The sequence below is a fragment of the Rhododendron vialii genome, chromosome 1a (assembly GCF_030253575.1).
Source record: "Rhododendron vialii isolate Sample 1 chromosome 1a, ASM3025357v1".
Classification (NCBI taxonomy): domain Eukaryota; kingdom Viridiplantae; phylum Streptophyta; class Magnoliopsida; order Ericales; family Ericaceae; genus Rhododendron; species Rhododendron vialii.
The window spans coordinates 42,331,393-42,340,324 of record NC_080557.1 but is presented as its reverse complement, the minus strand read 5'-3'; positions in this window follow the sequence as shown (position 1 = coordinate 42,340,324).

The window sequence follows — 8,932 nt, the reverse complement described above, 5'->3', positions numbered from 1 at the left end:
TTTGCACTTCCACCCTTGGTCACTTTTATTATACATATTTATACATATATGTGTATGTATATATGTACATATATGTATAAATAAATATATATTATGGTTTTGGTTCGGTTCGGTTCGGGGATCGGTTCGGGGATCTGCTAAACCATACCCGCACCAATACCCGTTCGGTTATCCAGGGCCTCAACCATACCCATACCCACGGGGAATTTTTCGGTTATGGTTCGGGGAAAATTTTCGGTTACGGTTCGGGTACCCATCGGTTCGGTTCACTTTGCCATCCCTACCCACATCAAGATCTGTGCACGATCTGTGCCCCCTTTGTCTGTGTGAATAGCACCTCTCTTTTTCTTATTATTGTGCAATTTTTTTGTTTTTTATTTTTCGTTGGTCTATCATCATCGCGTGTGAGTTGTAAATTGTGAATTTTAAAATATGAGATGAAATGAATCCCGCTCTAACATTATGTTTAAGCTTTTCATGAGTTGAATATAAAGCTTCTAAGGGGAACTGAATAGTTCAAGGCAATTGCGTCCACTGGTTAGCAAGTAAATCCGATAGTCTTTCACAAGGAAAGGTTCAAAACCAAAAACTGTCTATCCTATGCAGGAAATTTCCATTTGTACTCTCTCTGTCGTTCACGTTGTTTTGCATTGGTTATCGAGTCAATTTCATTCATGTGGGGGATTGTTGGAAAATATTATAGGATATGATATTTTTATTTTAAGTGTGAATGAAAATTGATTTATTTTGGAATTGCATCTTTTCATTGGCAGTTGTTCGCCGTGGACGGACGCATTATTTGACGATTTCTTAGTTCTAAATTAATAGGTCGCCCCAAGTGTAGGGTTGAAACCGACGTAGCACATTATCCGGTAAGACCGAAATCGAATCCACAGAGACGGTGATGTGTACTGACTTAAAAACTCGGGTTGTTATAATTTAAATGGGTTCTTAGGTAGCCACCCATTGTCGATTGATTGAAATTAACTAAAACTTAGAAATTGATTGTACTTTTAAAAAAATTAAAAGAAAGGTACGACTGTAGGGTTTTTAGCACGCGCACCCAGTCCGGATTAACCTACTGCATTCAGTGTTCTTAAAAACGTTCGATTTTAGAAAGAAAAAGATACCCCGAGAGATGCGAACCTTTATGGTCGCCGTTTACCTATGTGCAGTGGAGAATAAGTTTTGGACCCCCATTCTTCCGTTTACATGGGTTCTGACGATGCCCAGGTTCATCCAACAAATGTTCTTTAGTAACCTAAAATTACCTTTTCTTTATTGTTTGAAAATAGGAGCAGTGTTCGGACTGGCCACGATGTGCTAATCACCCCGCGACCCTACTCATACGACTACTTACTCATTATTAAGAAAGAAACAAAAGAAACCTTAATTTGAAATATGCTTTTATTACGCGAGATGAAAAACAAATAAAAAATATCAACTAATTGAATACCAACGAACAACTTTAATTTAAAACAAAAATTAAAAAGAATTACCAAAGTGCAAGTAATTAAACAAAACTCGAAAACTTAACAATAACTTGGCAGTCGGCAGTCCCGTTCTTCGTTTCTACCGTCCTGAAGTAATTTCCCCCCAAAACCCTTCTGTTCTCTTTAATAAGTGCCGAAAGCCCATGAGATAAAGAGGGGCCTCACTTGTCAAACTACTGGGCCTCATATTTAACGTGCAAACCAAAAGGTTTAATGGCTGGCCCATGTCTCTTCATATACTTCTTGATTTTAAACAATTCTATTGCTCCGAATTCCGTAATGTTGGAATTTGATTGGGTGCTTCTCGTCATCCAGTACGAGTTTGGTTTCGTCTCTGAATCAGTTGGATTGGCATCGACTTTGTGTAATATTATTTTGCACTTTAGCTCCAAATGTTATTCATGTACTCTGAGAGTCCTGAAACACAATTAATTATCAAACCCCATGTAATGCGCTAAATGAACATAACAAGCCTAAGTTAAGGGGTGTTTAATAGGCGTATTTACGCACCTATCACGTATCCCTCACGAACAGATGTGCCTCTTTTCTTGGTGGCTTTTCGTAGAGTTATGAGTTGGCTTGTAAATATCATTTCCCACATTCATTTGAAAATGTTTTTTTTTTTTTCCTTCATTCAAGTCCATTTACGAGAGAGTTACAAACACAAGATGGTTCGCCAGACCCTCCAATTGAAGTGCTACTTTGGAAGGATTCCAATCAAGTAGTGTTGGGAGACAGTCGTCCAATGCAAACCGTGAGCACCGTAGCGAGGGCGTAATCTGTCTTAAGTACAGAGTGTCACGCACAAACACTCGCCTTGATCACCAATTTGTTTCCATCAATTTTTAGGTTTTGAGTTCCGATTTTATTGTACTCATATAATTGGTTTCGTCACAAATAGTAAACACATTTTTCCAACATCCTCACCTTCAAGTCTCTTTTTTTTTTGGTACGTAAAGAGTTGAAAGCGTAATTCCCACCTTCAAGTCTTGCGTGCCGTTGATGATTTATCGGTCGGTTTCGTCTCATTGGACGGGGAGTGATGAACCATGTACATGCAGTGGATTTAACAGACACCAGAAGTCCACGGCAGAATAAGAAGGCGGCATCACTGTTCGTCTCTGATTGCAGTCATTTTTACGTGAATGATTTCTTCGCTCATTTGTAACGTTGGTTTTGCTATTACCCTGTTTGTATATGTCTGGGTATAGCTTGATGTAGACGATTGTTCATTTGTTCCCCGTTCCAGAAACTTCTTAAAAAATAAGCAGCTTATTTTACATTTTCAAACTCAAAAATAAAGAAAATGAAAAATAATTTTTTAATTTTTTTTGCATCGTATAAAAGATTTCATCGAAAGTCCCCTCGTTTTTTTTTAATTTTTTAATTTTTTATTTTACATTTGCGAAAGTCCCCTCGTTTTTTTTTTTTAGAATTTTTGGACGGCTCGGATCGGCCGTCCGGTGGCCGGAGACGGCCCACCGGCGGCCGTCGGTACGATTTCGGTATCGGGGAGGTCGGTACCAATATCATTTCTGATATTTTTGCGTGGACCCAAAGCTTATTGACTAAAAGGTGGCCGTAGAGTAAAAGAGTGGTTAGGCTAAAGAGGATAATTAAAATTGGCCATAGAGTCAAAGAGTGGTTATGGGCTAAAGAGGAGAAGAATTAAAACTGGCCATAGAGTCAAAGAGTAGTTATGGGCTAAAGAGGAGAATTAAAATTTGGCTTGTGGGCCCAAGTTTTACAACGGCGAAGGAGTATAAAGAAGGAGCAAGGGTTTGGTTCAACATCAGCACTTTTTATGGGAGAAAAAAACAAACAGGGCTGCCGACAGAGGACTTCTGGAACGAAAGAAAAAGCGGAAGAACGGGGTTAATTGCCCAGATAACGATTCTTTTTCTGAATATTGGATAGTTTTCTTCCGAGCCCTTTTTCTTTCAAATTTTATTTGAAGTTTTGTTGAATCACTTGCACTTCAGAAACTGATTTTAATTTTTGTTCTTAATAAAAGTTATTCGCTGGTATTTGATTAGTTGATATTTCTTGTTTGTTTTTCATCTCGCGTAATAGAAGTATGTTTCAAACTAAAGTTTCTTTTATTTCTTGCTTAATAATAAGTGAGTAGTCGTATAGGTAGATTCACGAGGTGATTAACATACCGTGGCCATAATCTGCTCCTATTTCGAAATAATAATGAAAAAGTAATTTTAGGTTAATAAAGTACATTCGTTAGACGAACTCGGGCATCGTCGGTGCCCCTGTGAACGGGAAAATGGAGATCCAAAACTCATTCTCCATTATGCATGGGTAAACGGCAAACATAAAAGTTTGCATCTTCCGGGGTAGCTTTCTCTCTCTAAAGTCAAACATTTTAAGAACACCTATTGGAGTAGATAAGTTCAGGACTGGTTGTAAGTGCTAAGAACCTTACGACCGTGCCTCCTTTTTAATTATCTGAAAAAAGAAATAAATTATTTCCTAGGTTCTAGTTAATCTCAGCATCAAACTACGAGGGGTAGCTGCCTAAGAGCCCGTTTAAATTATAACAACCCGAGTTTTTAAGTCAGCATACATCACCATCTTTGTGGATTCGAATCCGGTCTTACCAGATATTGTGCTATGTCGGTTTCAGCCCTACGCTTGGGGCAATCCATTATTTTAGAACTAGGAATTCGTCAAGCAGTTTTACCAGAGATTTGTCCCTAGATATCTGTTTGGTGCTTCATTGAGAGTTACGGATATAGCCAACTCTTTCTTTATCTCCCGATTTATAGCGAATCTTCTTGCTCTTTTCTCCGTGGAGTACTTTTTTGTTTTGTACTTAAGCGGAACCACATATATCTTCGTATTCTTGTTTATTGCTTGTTGATTTGTTATATTCTCAATTTCGTTTTCGGCACAAAAACTACATGAGGTCAATACATGGGTTCTGTTACAATTGTATTGCGTGGAATTGAATTCCTTAACTTTGGAATTGAATTCCTTACTTTGGATAGACGGCCGCGTAAAACCTTACTGGCACGCACAAACTGTGACCAAACAAATCGTCCTCAAGCATTCAAAGTCCCAAAAAAATGAGAATGGGAGATAGAGAGCAAAATTCAAATCCTCCAACGAGACTCAACTCGTAGGTCTCATTCCTACTTTTGAAAAACCTTTGTAAAAGTAATACTAGGAAAATAGTTTCGTTAAAAAGTTACATAATCAGAGTCTCGAAATTTATTAGTCGAGGTGCACGTAAGGTAGCCTCTATCCGGTTATCAGATTTTTATGAAGCCTCATGTTGTATAAATAAACTAGTGTATGCCCGTGCCTGAAGGCACAGCGCAACGCTTTCTAAACACAATCTAAATGAAGTATCAAACATTGGTTGTTTTTGGATTAAAAAAAAATCACTTTTTTGAATTTTTTTGAATTCAATGGTTGTTTTTAACTCCATCTCATATGGAGTGAATTCCATGTATATGTATGTCCCACCCCATATGAGAGATGTTACAAATAACCGTTAAATTAAAACTAGCACAGAGAATATGGAAGGTTGATATTTTATTTATTTATTTTTATTTGAGGGGAGGGAGGAAATCACAGAGGACTATAATGTAAATAAATGAGAGAGAGAGAGAGAGAGAGAGATCAATTTTGAACGTAAGATCTTATTAGTGGATATTGTACAATTACCACTGTTTGAGAGAGGGAGAGGGAGAGCCGTAAAATTTATGGGGCAAATTAATAGTTAAGATTTATGTAAGACATAAGATTGTGAATCCATTCTCCCATATTTTGTAGATTCGCGTATAAGAAATTTTCATGCTCCGTCATCCAAGCGAATTTAATTTCAGGCAGTAATTTTCTACAGTAGCTTTTAAATAAAGAATAATTTATTCATAAAGAAGCTGTGAATAAATTTTATAGAGCTCAATTTCGGGCGTCCAAAAGTGTTTTGGCCGATCCGGATTAGAAATAAACTATTACTGGTCAAAGATATTTATTATCAGTCAAAGTTTAAAAACATATCTCAACTATTGATTGACAAGACGGACGGACGAGACTGTTTCTCCGTGAATAAGTTATTCTCTTTTGAATATCACTTGCGGTTTGAATTTTGAAATTGGAATCAAATAGAAACCTTTGACCTATAGCCCTTTTACTTTCTCAAATTTTCATTTGAGAGAGATGCTTACATTTTTTTTAACAATAAGTCTAGGTACACTACACTAGAGCACTACATCATCCACTACATTTTTTATGGGGCTCATTTCGGGTTTCACAAAAAATACAGAAAAATATTCATAAATTTTAAAATAATATTTTAGGGGGCCCTGTAAAAATTCAGCTCTAACGGATATATGTAGGTATTATTTCTAGGTTTGTACGAGCGAAAATGCTCAACTATGCAGTTTCGGACATACGTACCCAGAAATAATATTTACCGATATCCTTTGGAGCTAATTTTTTACAGGGCCTTATAAAATATTATTTTAAAAGTTTTGGATATTTTTTTGTATTTTTTTGAAATTTTGAATGGGCTTCACAAAAAATGTAGTAGTTTGGTGTAGTGTATATAACATCTCTCTTTTTTTAATCCTCTCCTTTAATCCCGACATAGATGGCATGTCTTTAACTGGATGGAAGAGGGCGTTAGTAGAAGTGAGTGGGTCGAACAACTCTGACTGTCGAACTAAAAAAAAGATTCTTGCTCCGTACATCTTTTGTCTCCTGCTTCACATGTACGCTTGCATGCGTAATGTTCAAGGAAGGACGTGTTCACAACAGAAAGTCTAGGGGTCACCGCATTAGTCTAGGGGTCACCGTGACCGGTCTACCGCACGCCTTTTGGATTCATTTTGAATTTTAAAAAAATATAAAAAAATATTCATAAATTTTAAAATAATATTTCATGGGACCCTGTAAAAAATCAGCTCCGACGGATATCGGTAGGTATGTTTTTCGGAATTCGTAAGAACGAAACTGTTTAGTTTTGCAGTTTTGTCCCTATAAATTCAAAAAACATATCTACCGATATCCATTGAGGCTGATTCTTTACAGGGTCCCATAAAATATTATTTTAAAATTTATGAATATTTTTCTGTATTTTTTTGGGATCCGGAGTGGGTCCCAATAGACGTTCGGTGGACGGTCACCACAAATTGCATGTGGTGACCATAGTCCTGCTGTGTTCACAAAGCTTGAAAATTGAATGTTTCCAAATTAAATTACCGTAAAAATTTCTTCATGAATGACCCATTGAATTTTCTAAAGGGTCCTGCTATTTACCGCCTATTGGGCGTTTTGAAATGACAAATATATACCGATATTTTTCTAGGGTTTGAAAATTCACGAATTACGTATGGAAGAACGGAGGAAGTATTTGAGTTATGTGAACGCCTACATGATTTTAACATGTGGCAAAGGAAACAAATTGGGATTGGGTTTTTCGTCCTTTAAAACTTTGGGACTAGTTTCTTTCTACTAGAGAATACTAGTACTGTACTACAGAGAAAGATAAAATAGGGTTAAACTTGTCTTTTTGGTTTGTAGTTGGAGTATTCACACACATTCAGACATTGGAATTTGACATCCCATCGCAGAGGACAAAAAGTTAGCGCGTGAGGATCACATATGTACGCCCAATGGACTGTCCGTAGAATTTCCCTTTTCTAAACTCCTTACTAAACACCCAATCACCACGTTATTAAGAGTCAAAATCCCTTCAAAATGGACACCACGATAACTTCTCAACTTACTTGCATATAAATACCCCCAACTCCCTCCTGGCATTCTTCATAATCTACCAACATCAGCTAGCTCTTTAATTGCTTTCTCCCATTAATTACTATAGCAAAATGAAAACTATAAAAGTTGCCTTGGCCATTTTAGCTTTACTTTTTCTTCTAACCATATTCAAACCACATGAAACAGCTAGAATCTTGCATGAAGAAGAAGAAAAAGAAGAAGAAGAAGAAAAAGAGGAGGAGGAGTTGACGGAGAGTGAGAGTTTGCTTTTACAGTCACTGGCTCATACCCCTGTGGACCCCTCGCATCATAGTCCCGACACCCACATCCCCACCAGCACCCTTGGCCAGGAAGGCTTTGCCATGCAAAGGGCTCCTATGACCTCACATCCAAGTCCCGACACCCACATCCCCTCCAGCACCCTTGGCCCAAAAAGGCTTTCCCGGTCAGGCGATGCCATTGCCACCTCCAGTTTACCCACAACACACGGTTGATCAATTTGGTGTGGCCACAAATTAATTGTCCAAAAACCCTACCCACAGGGCATTAGCAATGTTGCAAGAGATACATTTACCTGACTGGTGCAGGTAAATATTGTAGGCTTTAGTATTTCAGTCCATTCATTATACTACTATGTACGTTTTTGTGTGTTTACATACATAGTGCTCTGATGTGGAACATGGACAGGGCAAGAAGATATGCTCCTGGTTTAATTGTGTTTTGGTTATGTTGATAAGGAAAAAATAAAAAGAGCAAACTTATGATTTCCCAAGTCTTTGTTTCTTTCCGTATTCTACTTCTAGTTGTTACTTTCATTTGTATTTCTTAAATTTCTTGGAGAGTTCTAACTTAATTAAAACTAATTGACAGTAGGTGGAGTAACTTCTAGACTATACTAACCAAATTTGGATAATTTAGGTGAGCGATGTGAGATGAAATCTAAAAGTATTAAATCAAGGTTATAGAGTATAGAGACCCGTATTTTTTTTAGGCTGTATTTTTTTTTCTTTTGTTAATGTACGGCCCGTTAAGATAAACGGTACGAATATTCGGTGTGACATTTTTGTGGAAGGATATAAGGGTAATTGTGCAAGAGGTGCACTTGTGTAAGTGGTGGGAGCATGGGATTACTCCCCATGCCAATAATTTCCTCAGGAGTCTACTTTCTTCCATTTCTCTCTTTTTCTCGCTCTCTCGGCCAAACTCTCTGCTCCTCTCCTCCGAAACTCTCTCCCCCCTTCTCTCTTCGATCTCAATACTTTAGAGAGTGATTTCGGACGAAATCCAAGAATTAAAGTTGCTATACGGAGCACGGGTTTTCCGAATATCCAAGAAAAATCTTGATCGGACCGCGTGGGAGCTCGGTTGACTTGGTCAAAGGGTCGGGTTTTGCTCAAAACCCATGTAGGGATTTCTTACTCTTGTTATGTGTTTATACGGTGTTTATGTACCTAGATCGTGCATTGTTTCATTGTTTGAGGTTGTTTCTTCCATTTTCAAGAATCTGCAGAACAGGGTCTTCGTTTTTGGGGTTTTACGCCTTCTTAAACTTAGAACTTAATTTTGGTTTCTTCATATGAAATAGAGTAGACTTAGAGCCCGTTCTAATGCCGCTGGAATCACCCAAAACCATTGAGAATTGAATTAATGGCTGATTTTACAAATCAGATCACGAATCTGTCTCATGTTCTGCTGTTTCTGCT